Genomic DNA, 17,555 nt, shown 5'->3' on the forward strand with positions numbered 1-17,555 from the left:
TGGGGGCTGCAGTCCCACTGAGCATGGACTACACATCCCGCAGTTCCTTGCACCCACCTGATACGCGGCTGTGATTGGTCTAAATCTCAAAGGGGGCAGGCGCTAACGTGACGCAAAGCTACGTCTCCCTTAGCATTGTGGGAGATGTAGTCCTACTTTACGCTCATAGCTTGGCCCGTTGTGCGCCGCGCCGGTCTGGCTCCAATTGTTGATTGGCCGGCGCTGCTGACGTGACAGAAGTAGGGTGCCATCGACCCCAGCCCAGGGACTTGGCAGCCACACGGAGAACCTCCTGCCTTCCGCTCCCAGCCTTTGTACAGTAAGGTGATCCGAGCTGTGGATACCACGAATAAGATTCGCGTCCTACAACGTCAGAGCATGGTTGGTGAGACTGTGTGGCGCGCGCTTTATGCGGAATTTGAATGACTTGTGGCGGGCCACGGGCACTGCCAAAAGGATGCCAACAGCCTGACGCTTGAGGCTCAGGGGAGCCCAAGCCCGAATACTACTTCCTCTTGTCCATTGTCTGTTAGGATTTTCTTTCATGGAAGTGAAGGCACCTCCGTGAGCATAATGTTATAGGTGTGTTTAAATATTGCCTGCCTTCTATTTTCGGCGGGGCATAGCTGTACTCTTCACTAGAATTCTAAATAAAACTTTTCTCCTCGCATGGTGGTTTGGATATAACAAGCTTGTTGTTCCTCTTCTCACTACACACACCCCCGCAACACCACACCCTACAGCTGCGGACCACCATAAAACATAGAGGTCAGCTGGAGAGTTGGCTGGGGATAAAGCTCTTGCTCAGCAAAAGCAAGGGCCTATATTTGTACACCTAGAGCCCACATAAAGCACAGTCTATAATCCCAATGTTCCCGAGGCTAGATGGGAGGTGGAGAATGGAGATTCCCTGAAGCTAGCTAGACTGGTGTATGGAAGGGGGGGGCGGGGCAAGAAAAAGAAAGATAACCGTTCTCAAACAAAATGAAAGACTAAGACTGACAACTGGATCTTGTCCTCTGATTCCCAGTGTATGTGGGACCTGTGCGCACACACAGAAATATGAATCACTTCACACATACACATTAAAAGAAAATCTAGGGTTAACATAAGAATTGTGTAGTATATAAACTTGGTATGGTGAAACACACCTTCAAGCACTTGGGAGGCAGAAGGAGAAGGATTTCAAAGCTAGTCTGATCTACATATCAAGTTCCAGGCTAGCCAGGACTAAATAGACCCTGTCTCAAAAAACAAAACAAGAGAGAGCTGTATAAATAGCCAACCAGCCTAATTTTCTAGAATAGTTCTGGCTCTACACTCAGGCCCACATATCAGGCCTACGCAAGCTTTTCACACTAAGTGAAGGAGGATTTAGAAGGAACAAACCTTGCTCCAACAAATCCTGAGCTATACAGTATACTTATCTGGGCTGCCTGGGAATTCTCCACCCTGACCTGAACCTGACTATGGCACAGGTGTGAGTAGGGAGGGGGAGAGGCATGAGTTTCTGGTGAGAACCTGACCAGGGAACTTTGAACTTGAAGATAAAGGTGATGACAGGCACGTTGAGATACAAATGGTAGGTCACTACCATTGTGGGCTTCCTTCAGCAGACACAGTGATGACCAGCAATGTTAGGGCTCTGAGGAAGGTTTCTAGGCTCTGGTTGTCGCTGGTAGGAGTGGGGCAACCAGGAAATACTTTTCTGAGGAGATGACACCAAAGAGAGAGAGAGAGACTCAGAGGACCCCACATTCAAGGATGATGTGGATAGATATACTCCAACTTGCAGATGAGAGACCACCTCTTTAGCACTCCCTGGGCCACAAGCCTTGCCAAGTCTTTGACCTGCACTTGCTCACTCAGTGCTCTCGATATTCTGGTTCACACCATTGCTTTATGAATAAGGAAAGCGAGGCCTGTTACTAAATCCTTGGTATTGCCCTTGACTTCCCACACCCTCATCCATTCATGCTGACCCTCTCTGCCTCTCAGGAAATACTGCGTGAGAGTTACCTGCCTGTCTCAATGGCCCATCACCTCTGCCTGAATCAGTGATGTCACCTCCCCTCCTTCCCTCCCCTCCCAAAGCAAAGATGGTGAAACCATTTCCAAGTCTGCACATGTTCTAGAAGGGCCTCCTCACTCCACCCACCTGAGTGTTGATTCCCTTGCTGTGCTCTAGTTGCGTGTGTGTATTCTTACATGATGGGTGGGGCACCTTAGAATGTCCGCTCCAGGAGGGCAGGAACCTTGACAAGGCCCAGCATTTTCTAGCCTATATCTGGGACTTCAGCCAGGTTCCCAAGGGATTCCTCTCCCTCACCCTGCACTGCTCCCTGGAAATGTATGTATGCCCTCTGATGATGAGGCAGAGGATGTTCATGAGGATGGAGGTAGCCTGGTAGAGAAGAACTGCTAGCCAAAAAAAAATGCAGTGTTCTTATCCACTGGTGGGCTGAAAAAAGCCTTAGGGGCAGAGAGGAGTGAATTTCTCCACATCAACCTGTTGTGCGATTGTGAACAAAGGCTCCAGGGTGTCAGGCATCCCAGACAAAGCTGGCCAGTCCTGCACAAAGATGCTGGCGGGGACTTACCAATATGGCGCACGTTGTCAGGCTCTATGTACTCTGGAGAGCTGTCCTGCCTGGTCCATGTGAGCTCCTCCTTGATAACCCAGGAGCAAAGTGCTCTCTCTTCTTGACATGCATGACTAACCTAGAAGAACCACACATGACGTAGCATTCCTGACCACCCATGACGTATGATGGCAAATGGCTATGGGCTTACATCTAAATCTCACTTACTCAACAAACCCCTGTGTCAGGCCTTGGAGAGCTCAGACACATTACTAATGGTAATGCTGGAGACCTTAACATCCTTATTACCATTTATCCTGCTCCAAGGCTTGTTAATTTCTTGGGTTAGTGAGATGGTTGAGAGGGTAAGGGTACTTGTTCCAAAATGAATGACCTGAATCCAATCTCTAGACACACACACACACACACACACACACTTCTGGCTGATGAGTAGGTGGATACTCCTTTCCCTCGGGTATTCCTGCCCTGTCCTCCACATCCTTCCTCATGTATCTGGGGGCATGGGGTCCTGTGGCTTGAGCCAAGATAGCTCTGGATGAGACAGCCCATTGGGACTATCACCCAACAGTTAGGCTGACTGCCAGTGCCTCTCCCAGATTCACAGAGAACCTTTTGTCCTGTAAAGCTCTGACCTACTCTTTAACTGATGCACAGATTCAACACGGACCCTATCAGAATCCCAGGTGGCTCTGTTTGTTTTCTAGAGCTCTGTCAATCAACGGGATAGAACCAAGAGCCTAGAAAGTGACCTATGCCTTTATGGTGAGCAAATGCTTCAGAAAAAAATGGATATCAAAGTGGGAACCATCTCCTGTCAGGTGAAAAAATTATCCCAACTAGGATTAAAGACCTAGTTAGCACTATAACACTCCAGAAGAAAACATAGAGCTAGATTTCTGTAGCCTTGGATTAAGCAGTGATTTCATAGGGATGACATTTGAGCCTAAGGGGCAGCGGCAGGGGTGAGAGGAGAACAAGAGCGAGCAGGAATAAGACACACACACACACACACACACAGAGAGAGAGAGAGAGAGAGAGAGAGAGAGAGAATATGAATCACCAAACTTAATCTCACCTTCAAAGGATAATTTTTAAACAGTGGGAGAAATCCAGTGACTGGGGTTCACCCCCTGAACATACACGTGTCATCACAAGCTGCAACCTTGGAGCCCTGCACAGGGTAGCTTAGACCTCTGCAGGCCATGTGTGGTATGCAGGCCCCATCTAGGAAAGAGCTGGGAGTGAAAGGTTCCTCTCTCTCTCTCTCTCTCTCTCTCTCTCTCTCTCTCTCTCCTTCCTTCCTTCTTTCTTTTTCTCTTGTCTTTCATCTTTATCTTTCCCTCTTTCTTTTCTTATTTTCTTTTTGATAGTCTCTGTAAATAGTGTGACTCTGGAACTCTGTAGTCCAATCTGGCTTTGAACTCAGTGAATTCTGCCTGCCTCTGCCTCTTTGCCTCAGCCTCCCAAGTGCTGCCCAAGTGAAACGTTTTCATCCCAGGTGAGGGATGGGGTGGTTAGCATGAAGGGCAGGGGTGGGCGTAAAAAGAGTAGAGAGAAGGAGGAGAAGCTCTCTTGTGCACCAACATTGCACTTAATAATAACGACACTAACACCACTGTGCGTGTTTGCATGCCTATGCTCATAACTGCACCACAGACAGAGGGGCCCAAAAGTCAGAAATCTATTTTCTCACAGTCCTGCATCACCCAGGTGCAGGCATGGCCCACGGCTTGGTGAGGTCTTCCTTCCCAGTTCATAAACAGCAGTCTTCTGGATCTGGATTTCTGCTTATATAGTAGATACAGTCCTCTATTATCCCTTTCTTTTTTTTAAAAAAAAGGGATACTGACTGTGTGTCACACACACACACACACACACATGCATACACAGAAACCAGAAGAAAATATTAAGTGTCCTCTTCTATCAACTGTCTTTTAGCCTGTTCCCTTGAGGCAAGGTCTCTCCCTGGATCTCACATTTTCTAGGCTACATTAGAAGCTAGCCACAGTAATTCTGTCTCTGCTTTCCTTCGAGCTGGGATTACAGATACTCATGGAGTACTGAGGTCGTTATATGGGTGCTAGGACCAGAACTCTTGCCTCATGGTTGTGCATCAAGTTCTTTTAACCACTAAGCTCCCCCACCTCCTCTCCTTAGCGGGACATCAGCCCTATTAGATCCGGCCCTCACCACACATGAGCTCCTTTCATCTTTATCACCTCCTCATTGGTGTCGTTAGGGATTGGAGAGTCTTTTATATGATTGCAGCAGGGGTACCCAACTCAGCTCACAGCAGCAGAATAACAGTTATCAAACCATGGCTAGTAGGTGCCTAACAATCTATGAACCCATTAAAAAGTAAAGTTCCAGGAGCTTGAGAGATAGCCCGGCGGTTAAGAAAACTTATTGCTCCTGCAGAAGAGCTATGTTTGTTTCCCAATACCATCCTGGTGGCTCACAACAATCCTTAACTTCAGATGAAGGGGACCTGACACCTTCTGACCTCCAAGGGCACCAGGCACACATGCAGTACATATACATATAGGCAGATGCTTGCACAGCTAAAAAATAAAAATAACAAAAAAGCCCCAATTTATACACTTTTATGATTTTTTTTTAAATATTTCACCCATAGCCAGTTTTAGGCTACCAACATCAACTAAAATGAATAGTGTTGGAAAGAGACACACAGTGGTAACCGTTGACTGAGGATTCCAGTCAGATACACAAAGATGATCCCAAGAGGATGGATGATAGCCAAATGTAGCCCAGGAGTTAGAAAAGTGGTGGAGCTTTTAGTAGAGTGTAATCAGACATATACATAATTAACCCTTCCAATAGAAGCTGCTTAGCAAAGATGTTCCTGCAGATTTAACAGCCTGCTCTTTTAAAGTTCATCACGTGCCGAACCACACAGTTCCAGCTGCGCCCCAAGAGCTTTGTTACTGTTATCTTCTTTTGTGGCTATATTTATATATTTTAAATTATTCAAGCCAGCTCTTAAGATCTGCCTGCCTCTACCCCTCAAGACTGGGGTAATAGGCACATGCAGCCGTGTCTGGATTTTTAAAAATAGGTTGAGGGGATTCAAGCTCAAGGGCTCGTGCTTGCATAGGAAGCATTCTTGTGCTCCAAACCATCTCTCCATCCCCAGCTGTAGGTACTTCTAATGAAAATAAGCCAGGCACGGGAGGCCAGCTTGGACTACTTATAGTGAATTTCAGGCCAGCTAGGGTTAATAGCAAGCACTTGCCTTGCAAGTATGAAGGCTCTGACTTTAATTTTTAATGAGTGAGTAGATTGTCACACATCTACCAACCATCACTTGATAGCTATTATTCCTGTTGTTATGGACTGAATTGCATCCCCCTGCCACAGTCATATAGACACTCCAATCACTAATGGAGCCTGTGAGGAGGTAATAAAGATTAAATGAGCTCATATGTGTGTGGAGGGGGCTGATCTATTAGGGCTAGTGTCTACAAGGACATGCATACTTGTATAACACTTCACACACACACACACTCAAAATACAAAAGAAAAAAATGTAGCTACTTCTTGTTGAGAATCTACTTTATCTTAGGTTTTGTTCAAGCCATAAACATTTATCTTTGTTAAATCCTTACTCTCCAGTGAGGATTACTGGACTCATGGGTGTGTCATTTTCCTATCGATGTAACAAATGACTGAGGCACTCAGCTTAAAACATGAAAGGGTTTCCTTCGGCTCACAGTGTTGGAGGTTTCAGACCATGATTGGTTGAGCCCTTTGCTTCTGGAGCCTGCAGTGAAGCACATAGAATGAAACTGTTCACCTCATGAAATTAAGAAGAGACAGGAAGGGGAAGGGTCTCAGTTTTCCCTTTAATGGGCATAGCTCCCAATGCCTCAAAGACTTCCCACCTGACTAGGTAACACACTCCTATAAAGTGTAGTTGTGTGGTGAGGTTGTAGTTCAGAAGTCGAAATAATTCTTGATGTTGCAGACAGAAGAAGAGTTAACACAGGAGTTAATTGTGAAATGACAAAGCCAAAAAAGTAGGTGTCAGGGACCTGGAGCTGGATCTCAACTTCATGCTGCAGCAGGTGGTGTCTCGGCTACGCAACAAGAACCTACAGAAAACCATGGCCGAGGTCACAGCTGCCTAGACCCATGAAGCTGGGTGAGCCAAGTCCTTGTAAGGTGTACATCAGCCAGAGCCTGCACATCATAGACCACTAAGTCGTACCTTCTTCCTTCTCTCTACTAGGAGCCACACACCATTGGTAGAACCCATATTCATCATTCTACAAGGAAAGGTCATGGGGGGGCAGAGAATGTAGCTTTCAGCTTAACAGCCCTTGAGACCCAGAGTACAGAGAAATAAGTGTGGTAGAAATGATTTATGAGTGAAAGAGAACAAGGGAAGAAATGGTTTTGTGTGTCTCTCTCTCTCTCTCTGTGTGTGTGTGTGTGTGTGTGTGTGTGTGCGTGTGTGTCTGTGTGAGTGTATGCCATATGTGTTGAGGTTTGGTCTTTTGCTATGTATTATAATGCTAAATCCTGTAGCCGAAGGTTACGAGTGAATTCTCACGATTACCAGCTCCAGTTGTGCAAACCTTGCTCCTTAATTTAAAACTATTGGTTAAATAAAAATGGCTACAGCCAGTTACTGGAGGGGTTTAGGGGTCGGTGGGTTTTTGAGTAACCTGGTGGGGTGGAGCAAAAGAAACAGAAAGGAGAACGAGGAGGATGGAAGAGGAGGCCGCCATGGCGAGATGGACCATGGGCACATGACCAAGAGAAACAGCTGAGGTATATCTGAGGTATATCACTGTGGAGGCGGCCAGGCGGGCAGTTAGAAGAGTAGATTAGGGCTTACCCCCCAGTAAAAGCCTCATTGTCAAAGCCAAATAAAAGAACCACAGTCCGAGTCTCAATTATTTGTAAGCTAGTCATGGATAAGCTTAAGTTGTTTGTGTGCGGCACGATGTATATGTGTGCAGGTGCCCAAAGAGGCCAGAAAATGGTGTCAGATCCCCAGGAGCTGGGGTTACAGGCAGTTGCTGGAAACCAAACTCAAGTCCTCGGGAAGGGCAGCAAACACTCTCAGCCACTGAATCATCTCTCCAGTCACCAAAAAATAGAATTTTTGCAATAAAAATGTTATTTGGATCTAGATGTGGTGGCACCTGCCCACAATCTTAGCACTTGGGAGACTGAGGCAAGAGATAGAAAGATCAAGGCTGGCCTGGGCTACCGAGATAGTTCAAGGACAGCCCGGGCAGCTCAGTTGGTCTCTGGCTTGAAAGATCAGTTAATGGAGTTAATAGAGTGTGGGAAATACAGTGTAGTGGTAGAGAGCTTTCTTACTAGGCATGAAGCTTTAGGTTAACCCATAGCATTGCAAAAATAAAAAGATCAATAAAATTACAAACAAGATGTTATTTGCAGTTTTGTTCTGTTGGAACATAGGAGTGTGCTGAAATTTTAATTTTTTCAAATCCTAATTTTAATGACAGGTTTTTTGTTTTGTTTTGTTTTGTTTTGTTTTGTTTTTGGATTTGTTTTTTTCCAGACAGGGTCTCTCTGTATAGTCCTGGCTGTCCTGGAGCTCACTCTGTAGACTAGGCTGGCCTCGAACTCAGAAATCCGCCTGCCTCTGCCTCCCAGAGTGCTGGGATTACAGGCGTGCGCCACCACAACCTGGCTTAATGACAGTTTTTAAAGGCTTTAACCTTTGTAGCCCACCACCCACCAGAGGAAGTGGGGGAGAAAGGATACCAGGGAAGTGGACCTGTTTAGAAAGGTTCTTTGGAGCAACTCCTATCTGTGTTGTTTGGAAATCGGCAGTTCACCTCACAGATTAGCAGGCAGGGGCAGCTCGATCCACTCGCAAACACTTCACAGATACACCAGCAGTCCAGGTTGGTAGAGTCGGGTTAGCAGGAGCAGTGACATGACCTAGCAGAGACAGTGAGGCTTCAGCCTCGGCTCGAGTCAGCAGGAGGGACCCAGAAGGACACCAGGAGAAGTTCTCAGCTGCACCTCTCTCAGGGAAACAAAGATCAGAGAAGATGTGAGACCCACAGACACGGCACAGCTGGCTGTACCAGCAAGTCAAGCTCTGTCTCTGCCACTCCGAGGAGTCCTATTTACACCCTCCAAACAGCATGTGTCCTCCATGTGCCTTGCCTCAGTACGGGTCTTGTCTCAGCACGTGCATCCAATCAGCCTGAGTCTGAGGAAGTGACAAGAAACTGCAGCACACCACCAGAAGTTTTTTGGTGCCTTTCTCTCTATGGCGTCTTGACAAACACAGCTCAACTACGTAATGTAAGGTGGGCCAATACATGTGTGCCGTTAGCAAAGAATCCTTCATCATGTTTAGATGTTTAGTGTCCTTTCACACGCTTGCTTTAGCAGAACATCCTCTCTCCTGTGTCTGCTTCATCAAAACATTGCTTCACAAGTCTGCCTTAGCCTGTCGCACCTGTGTCCACTTAAAGGAAAGGTTCCTTCATGTGTTTGCCCCAGCAAAACCCTGTCCCACCGATTTTCCAAAGAACCCTCAAGTTTCCACTTCGGTGTCTCTCTCAACAGCCCTCCTTTGCCTTGTCAGCAGTGAGCCTACCGAGCATCAATTCAGGGGGACAGGCTGCTCAGCAAGCCCCAGACACCCACTGGGATATGAACTCAGGTCCTCACGCTTGCACAGCAAGCTGTTTACTGACCCAGCCCCCTTGCCAGCCCTATAATCATCAATTTTGAGCCAGTGTAGTTAGGGGATTGGTAAATCTTTCCCCCGAAGAACACTTGTGAGTCTGCAGAAGATAAAACAGTGAAAACAAACAAACAAACAAACAAACAAACAAATGCAATAGCCCCATGCACTGAGTGCTTTGGAAATGTCCCAATTGCACCAAACCAGATATTTATGGAAAATGCTGATGTTGGATACAGAGAACCTGTGCCACTCCCAACTGGGAAAGCTGCTATCCATCTCTGTTGTTTTCAGACTGGCCAATTTTTATTGATCCATCTTTATGTTGGAATTGTTCATCCTGCCTTTGGAAGTTCTCCTGCCTTGCTCCTGCCTTTGGAAGTGCTCCTGCCTTTGGAAGTGCTCCTGCCTTTAGGAAGTGCTCCTCTTCTGTCCTTAGGCTCCTCAACTCCCAGATTAGTTTCCTCTTGGTTCTTCTACATAACCTGCCTCGGTTGGGTTTCCCTATTCGTTGAATAATGCATATCATTTAGCTGCTTAACTTTTCTCAAAACTTAATCTTTGAACTCCTTTAGAACAGCTGCTTTGAAGGCATTATCCATTAATCCAGTGTCCGGAGACAATGGGACACAATTCTTCTGGTTTTCTTTTTTCTGAGCATTTATTAAATACTTGGAATTTGAAGTACAGCATTGTGCCAATTCAGTGTTTTTATTTGTGTATTTGTTCCCAAAGTCTGTCTCCCTGATGACGTGCGGCTGTTTTGTTTTATTTTTGTGCATAAGCCTTGCTTGCTTCCCGGCTTTGGCCTCTGACTTCACAGTTGAGCATTCAGCCAAAGGCTCACCAGCTTATACTTGGAGCCAAGATGGCTTCTACCCTTGGCCAAGATCTGTGTTGAGCAGAGAAAATTGGGGTCTCACCATGACCACATTGAAGTCTTCTCTGGCTTCTGTACTAGGTTAGAAACGAATCTCGATAAAATGACCACTCAATCCAAAGTATTTCATCAAGACAACAGGTTTTATTTTTGCAGAAGGGTGAGTACCTATGCCAGATCAAGAATATCAAGCACTCCCAGCATGGGCCCCACTGGGGTTTTAGTTCCAATATGAATCAGTCCTGGGGGGGTCGGAGCTAGGCTCCATTCGTACACGACTGGCTAATGTACAGCCCTGCAGAATGGGTACTTCAGCACTAAGCGCAACCTTGCACATGTATTTTGATTTCAAAAAAGGTTCTGACCCTGGAGGATTTTGAATTTCTGCCAAGTGGCTTCTTTACAATTTTTTTGTTTGTGTTTTGTTTTGTTTTGTTTTTGTTTTTGTTTTTTCGAGACAGGGTTTTTCTGTGTAGTCCTGGCTGTCCTGGAACTCACTTTGTAGACCAGGCTGGCCTTGAACTCAGAAATCTGCCTGCCTCTGCCTCCCAAGTGCTGGGATTAAAGGTGTGCACCACCACAGGCCTGGCAAAAAAAATTTTTTTTTTAAAAGCAAGTTCTGTCTTCTTTAATCTTTGGATAGAAAAGACAGCACTAACCAAGAAATAGAGAAGGGGGAAAAAAGAGTCCATTTCTTTTCCGTGTCCCACAATCGAAAGAAGGAAAAAGGGTGGACAGGGAGAGGATCCTGGTAAGGACTGGGGAGCAACCTCTTGGGGAGTCCCTGACTACAACACTAATCCCACGACAGGAGCCCTGCCCTCACAACCTCTTAAAGGCTCCACTTCCAAATACCCTTAAATGTATGAGGGAAGTTGCCAAGGGCCAGAGAAGAAACTTTTCTGGCATATTTGGACATGGGACCCCTATAAACTGTAATTACAACACCCTGTTGGTGAAGTCTTGACCAGGGCTCCAGCTGGATTGGAAAGATGTGAGGAAGTAGAGGCTTGAGGAAACTGAGCTGAGAACGGGCGGGAATGTCTGAATGGATTTCTGTGATGTGACTGCAGTTATCTCCTGTCTCTGAACTTGTATGTGGGATCCGTGCTACATCAGATTAGAGACCTCCTCCTTCCCTGTAGTGAGATGGCCGACATGTAAGCTTGCTCCCCAGTCTATATTAACTGAGAACATACAGTATTGCACAATCCCATGACATCATTATATGCCATTCATTTGAAACATTATACGATACCTGACAGGCAGAAAGATGATCTCATTATTTAATAATAATATTAGGCATTGCAATATTACTACCAAAAAAAATTCTCTTCAGAGCATCATGCAGTACACACAAAGGATACAAAGGTAGACCTTAGATTGGTGTTGATGGCAGGAGTCCACGAGCGCCACCCAGTGGTGAGTACTGGAATTTTGGACAAGGCCCTTGTCAGTTGCTATGTATACCAACTGTTGGAGACAAAATTACTGACTCGAAAGTGGACATTAACTGGAACTCCGCTAAGCTTGAAGGACCTAAAATAATCTTGAAATCTGAATCCCCACGACACACAAATGACGGCAAAGAGACACTCTAGGGAAGAGAGAGCCGAGAGGAGCTCATGCTGCGAGGGATGCTAGTGGGGGCTTGAGCACACCCACAGGATGGCTAGCAAACCATCCAGGGGTCTGCCAGGCCTATGACCACAAGGATGACACCCCGTGAGCAATCCCCACTGAGCTGTAGAGCTGCTTAATTTAAAGAGAGCTATTTCACAGAGAATGGCTAACATCTGACCCCAAGGCCACCGTACCATGACCTTCTAAGAAGAAACTCAGAGCCAAGCACGGGCTGGGACGACCGTGGGCAGCTTTCTTTGCAGAGGTGGAAGACTGCACAAGGCTAAGAGCCCTTGTTTTCCTTGTTTTAGGATTTCACTGACTTATATGCAGTGACTGGTGGCTTGGCCCTGGGCAGACAGCAGGAGGGAAGTGGGTAATTGAGATATCCAAATGGGTGTGGCCCTGTGTAACTCACTATTGACACCCGAGGAAACCTTCCAAGATCAGTGATCAAAGAATCTAGTAGGTGTGTGCCCTAGGGGACTCAATTACGTGCCCACCTGGGTTTGAAAACAGGAGGACTTGGAGAACTCTAGCTGGGTAGACGTGGGATACTTGTAAGAGAGTTTCTGCCACCTCCTGGGATATACAATGCTATTTCTTGTCAAGTCAGATATAAAAGTGCATGTCTGTAATCTCAGAGCTTGGAAGGCATACAGGAGAATCCCTGGGGGTTGTTGGCTGGCCACTCTAGCTGAACTGGCCAACTTCAGGTTCAGTGAGAACCCTTGTTTCAAAAATTAGACTGGGGGGAGATCAGTGGTAGAACATTTGCCAAGCAAGCTCACGGCCTTTGGACCACCAAATGGTCACTCTGGACCACCAAAATGGTGGCAACAATATGGAAAGTAATTGAGGAAGACATTCAGCATCAATTTCATGCACATACACACAAAATATAATCATATGTTTTTTTAAAAAAGTACCTGGAATTTTAGGATGTAAACAAATAAAGTCGTGCGAATGATTAAAACTTATTTTTTAAAAGATGTAATTTTTATTTGAAATTGTGTGCCCCTAACTGGACCACCTTGTCTAGTCTCAGTGGGAGAGGATTCACCTAGTCCTGCAGTGACTTGATGTGCCAGGGTGGGGCCTCCCCCATCTCAGAGGAGAAGATTCCCTCAGAGGAGGGGATGGAGGAGGGGCCGTGTGAGGAGGTAATAGGAGGAGGGCTGCTGTGACCAGGATGTAAAACAAACAAACAAACAAATAAATAAATGGGAAAATTGTGTGTATATATGTTTATCTAGGTGTGGGTCTGTACATGTGAGTCCAGACCATGGCCCCGGGGCCTCTGGGACTGGAGTTCTATAGCGCTGGGAACCAAACTTGGGTCCTCTGTAGGGGTAACAGGTGCTTGTAACGGCCAAGCCTTCTCTCTAGCCCCACGTTTTAATCTTTAAATTTCCTTTGAATGATGTTAAATTGTGGACGAGAAACACCAGGAAGAGCCAAGAGATCTTGGGGGAAAGGAAAGGACCTCGAATGAGCCTCTTCTCCTTTGCACACACAGTCTGGCCAGTATTCACACGTTACCGGGCGGGCCCAGCGGGCCACAGAAGTTTCCCTTAGCACCTGGCAGAGAGAATGGTCGCTTAGCCAGCTAAGTTGAACCTGGTTTCATTTCAGCTGTGTCTGAGAGTAGCTGGGCCCCTGGCCTGATCCAGTCAGTATAATCAGGGTGCAGCTGGCCTTAGGGTGCTTATCACATAGGAAAAGGAGAGGAAAATGGGGGAGCTTCTTGGGAGTTTGACCAAGAAGGGTGTGAGATTCTGAGAGCATGGTGTCATCTCCAAAAACAACCCTTGCTGACACCACAACACCAGCTACCCAGGCCCATGGACCAAGGCTCCAGGGTGCTGCCCACATGACGCTTCACCAAGAGCCAGGGAAAGACCTTCCTGTTTGTTTGTTTTCACCAAAGGGAAACTTAAGGAAACAAACAAAACCCACTGCCCAGTTCTTATTTGGGGTAGAAGTCTTCAGGGACAAAAAAGCCTGGAAACACAGAAAAACTCTCTATAATGGAAAATTTGAGGCCTGTGTTGGAAGTGTTTGTTCCTACAAATGACTGTGTCCTGCAAGTTCCCCCTGCCTCTCTCTCACAACACTGAATCATTTTTACTGCAGGCTTTAAGAACAATGCCATTTTGAAATCTGCAGTTCCCTGCAATGCACTCTCTCCAGCCCCCAGCCTCTCCCTTCTTCCTCAGAGAAAACCGCCTTCTTCACTTTGCCTTCTCTGCAGTTCTTGCTTCCTTAATCCTTCAGCTGATTTGTGTATGTGTTGGTTTCTAAGTTGGCACACATGCTCTCTGTACCACAAGGAGTTTGTACTACAGACTGTGCTACAGCATCTAGCTTTTTATGTAGGTTCTGGAGATCCGAATTCAGCTCCTCGGGCTTGTGTTTTCATTAAGCTATCTGCCTGGATTTCTTGCTCACTCCCTTCTGAGACAAGCTGGCCTCAAACTCATGCAGCTGAGGGTGACCCTGAACTCCTGATTCTCCTCCCTCCACCTCCCAGTAGCTGGGGTTACCCCTGTGCCCGGTTTCCTTGGTGCCTTGGAACTCAGGGCTTTGTGTATGCTGGATAAGTACTCCATTAGCTGAGCTATAAGTACTTTCTTTGTAGCATTTGCCTATGCTTGTAACATTTTACAAGACTTGGGTCCTCACCCTTGGTGAACACCTGTGGCTCTGATTCAGAGGAGAAAGAGAGGAGAAGGAGCAGAAGCATTAACTCCTCCTAAGCTAATCTGTTGAGCTGGGACCAGCCTTCAGCACAGGGTGGGGGGAGGGGCACTACCCTAAGATATATAATGTATCACACCCATCCAGGTGCACAGGCCAGCAATGGCATCCTCTCAGTCACACCCTCGACTGTGCCAACACAAGATGAAATGATCAATATCCTGGAGAGGAAAACACACTGCAAAACAGAATTTGGGAAGATGTGATGGTGTATGCCTGGAATTTCATTACTCAGGAGGCTGAGGCAGGAGGATCCTGAGCTACAGTTCAAAAAAAAAAATCCAGAATTTGTGTTCTATATGAGAGAGCAAAAGACAGATACAAAATATTGCTTATATTGAGTAAAAATCAAATAATTGCTTACTGGATTAATCACTGTGAGTACTTTGTATACACCGGACCCTCACATCTGTAATCCTAGCACTCATGTAGAGATGGAAGTCTGAGCTAGGAAAGGGTCCTAGAAACTAGCTATCCTGCAGGACACAACCCAGAAGTGGAAACAAGGGAGACCTTGTCTCAAACAAGGTGACAGTCAGTGAGAACTGACTCCCTAAAAGCCTAAACGTTGTCCTATGATCTGTGTGTGGACACTGTGGTATGTGTGTGTGCCTGCACGAACACACACACACACACACACACACACACACGGAGAAGGAAGAGGAGGAACAAGAAGGGGGAAGAGGAGGAACAAGAAGGGGGAAGAGGAGGAGAGAGAAAAAGGAAGGAAGGAAGGTGAGAGGATGTGGCAGCTCTCTGTTCACAGGGCTCTTTAGCCTTCTCGCCCTTCTGGAGCAAAGGAGAAATGCCCCTCGGGCACGGCGTAGCTGCGGAGGTCTCTTCAAACCCCGCAGATGAAGCTCAGAGTTAAAACATGACCCACAGTTTTCTGTGTGCACAGGGAAACCCACTCTCCTCAAACCTCAAATTTAGATTCTGAAAGAAAAGTCTACTATAGGCTCAGATCCTCTGGGGGGTGGGGGGGGAAGAGGGAACAGGAGGGAGGAATTCCGTGGGATACATGGTTAGCACCACTGGGAGCTTCTTTTGGGAAATAGGATTTGGAGTGAATCCTGAGAAGAGACCTTGCTGTGTTGCCTGACCCCCTCACTCTGACCCACCACCACCTTGTTTTAGGAATCTCAAAGCAGGCTTTTTCCTTGTTTTTGATACACAGTCCCATGCAGGCCAAACTAGTCTTCAATTCATTATATAGCCAAGAATGATCTCAAGCTTCTGATCCTGGTGTCCCCACCAATGTGCCACCATTCCTGCTGTGTATCATACTGGCGTTTGAACCAGGATTTTTTTCTACACACTAGGCGAGCACTCTACCAACTGAACTACATTCCAGCAGCCTTTTTTTTTTTTTTCCTTCTGGAGAGTTGGGTTAGTTTGGTGTCAAATGATCTGAATGTGGGCAACTAAATGAAGCCATTGATGAAGAGCACCTGTAACATAATGACTCTTCCAGAAACAAAGGAAATTCCCTTCTGTCCATATTTTATTTCTCATCACAGCAGGAGAAATAAGAGAGAGTGTTTCCCATTGCTCCCCTACCCCCACGTGCCCCGCCTGCCCAACATTTCCAGAAATTGCTTTTTCCAAGTGCCAACCACAGCTCTGCCATCCTGCCTATTTTGAGTGACTCCCCGTGTTGCTGTGTCACCCTCTGGTTATTTTGGTGACCACATGACATGCAGTGCCTCAGCTCTTCGCATGAAGGACTGGCTTCTCAGGAGACAAAGATATTCATCCCAGACCTCAAGCCAATGCTGTTATTTTCAGGGATTTTTCCCGACATAGCTGAGGCCAGATGGGGACATTACAGCTTCAAAGCCAGAGCTGCCTCTGGGGGGAGGGTTGGGAGGTAAGCATTTTCTGCGTGCCAAGCACCTCTCTGACTAGTCTCTCATGCCTAACACTGCATGCAGGGTCATACACAAGGAGACCCTGCTGCTTTGTGGGCAGCTACAGCTCTGGGATTGGGGTAGAGGTCATCAGATCAATGTTTCCCTCCCCTAACATGACTCTCAAGAACAAATCAGAAATGTGGTAATAAAGAACAAGGGATCTGGGCCTGAAGAGATGACTCAGCGGTTAAGATCACTAACTGCTCTTCCAGAGGTCCTGAGTTCAAATCTCAGCAACCACATGGTAGCTCACAACCATCTGTAATGAGATCTGAAGCCCTCTTCTGGTGTGTCTGAAGACAGCTACAGTGTACTTACATATAATAAATAAATAAATCTTAAAAACAAAACAAAACAAAAAGATACTCCATAATACCTTATTTCTAGTTCTACATACTTAAAAAGAAAAAAAGAACAAGGGATCTGGACCTGGATATGAGGCTATAGCCCAGTGTTTGCCTGGGATGCAGAGATCCTTGAGTTGGACCCCAGCACCACATAAATCGGATATTGTGGCGCTCACCTATAGTCCCAGTACCCAGGGGGTGGAGGCAGAAGTATCGGAATTTAAGGTCATTCTCAGCTACATAGTGAATATGTGTCTCCAACAAATAAAAACAATTAGCTAAATATACCTCTAAACAAGCAAACAGAACAAGATCTGGAGAGGCACAGGTCTGCATACTCTGGTAGGGTGAGGTATTTTAGGCTGGTAAAAAGTTCCCCATCCCTCTTTAAAAGAGCCGTGTGGCTATGTAAAAATGAGTCACTCTCTGTGGTCATCATCCTGGTTGCCAGCTGAGGCTGGGTGGGCCTGTGGTTTGGGGCTGGAGAAGAGAACCTGGCATCCTGGGGAAAAAGGAGTTCCTCATTACTGGCTCCCACCCATTTCCACCCCCTGTCAGGGTTTGAATGGGGCGGTGGTGGTGGAGAAGGCATAGGAAAGAACAGACCAAGAACCAGGAGGACCGGGTGGAAAGGGTAGTCAGAGAAGGTAGTCAGAGAATAGGAATCAATATCACAAAGACTGTCTACATGTGGGGTAGATCCTGGTTAAAGAGAAAAAGGTATAT

This window comes from Apodemus sylvaticus, chromosome 14 (genome assembly GCF_947179515.1).
Source record: "Apodemus sylvaticus chromosome 14, mApoSyl1.1, whole genome shotgun sequence".
Classification (NCBI taxonomy): Eukaryota; Metazoa; Chordata; class Mammalia; order Rodentia; family Muridae; genus Apodemus; species Apodemus sylvaticus.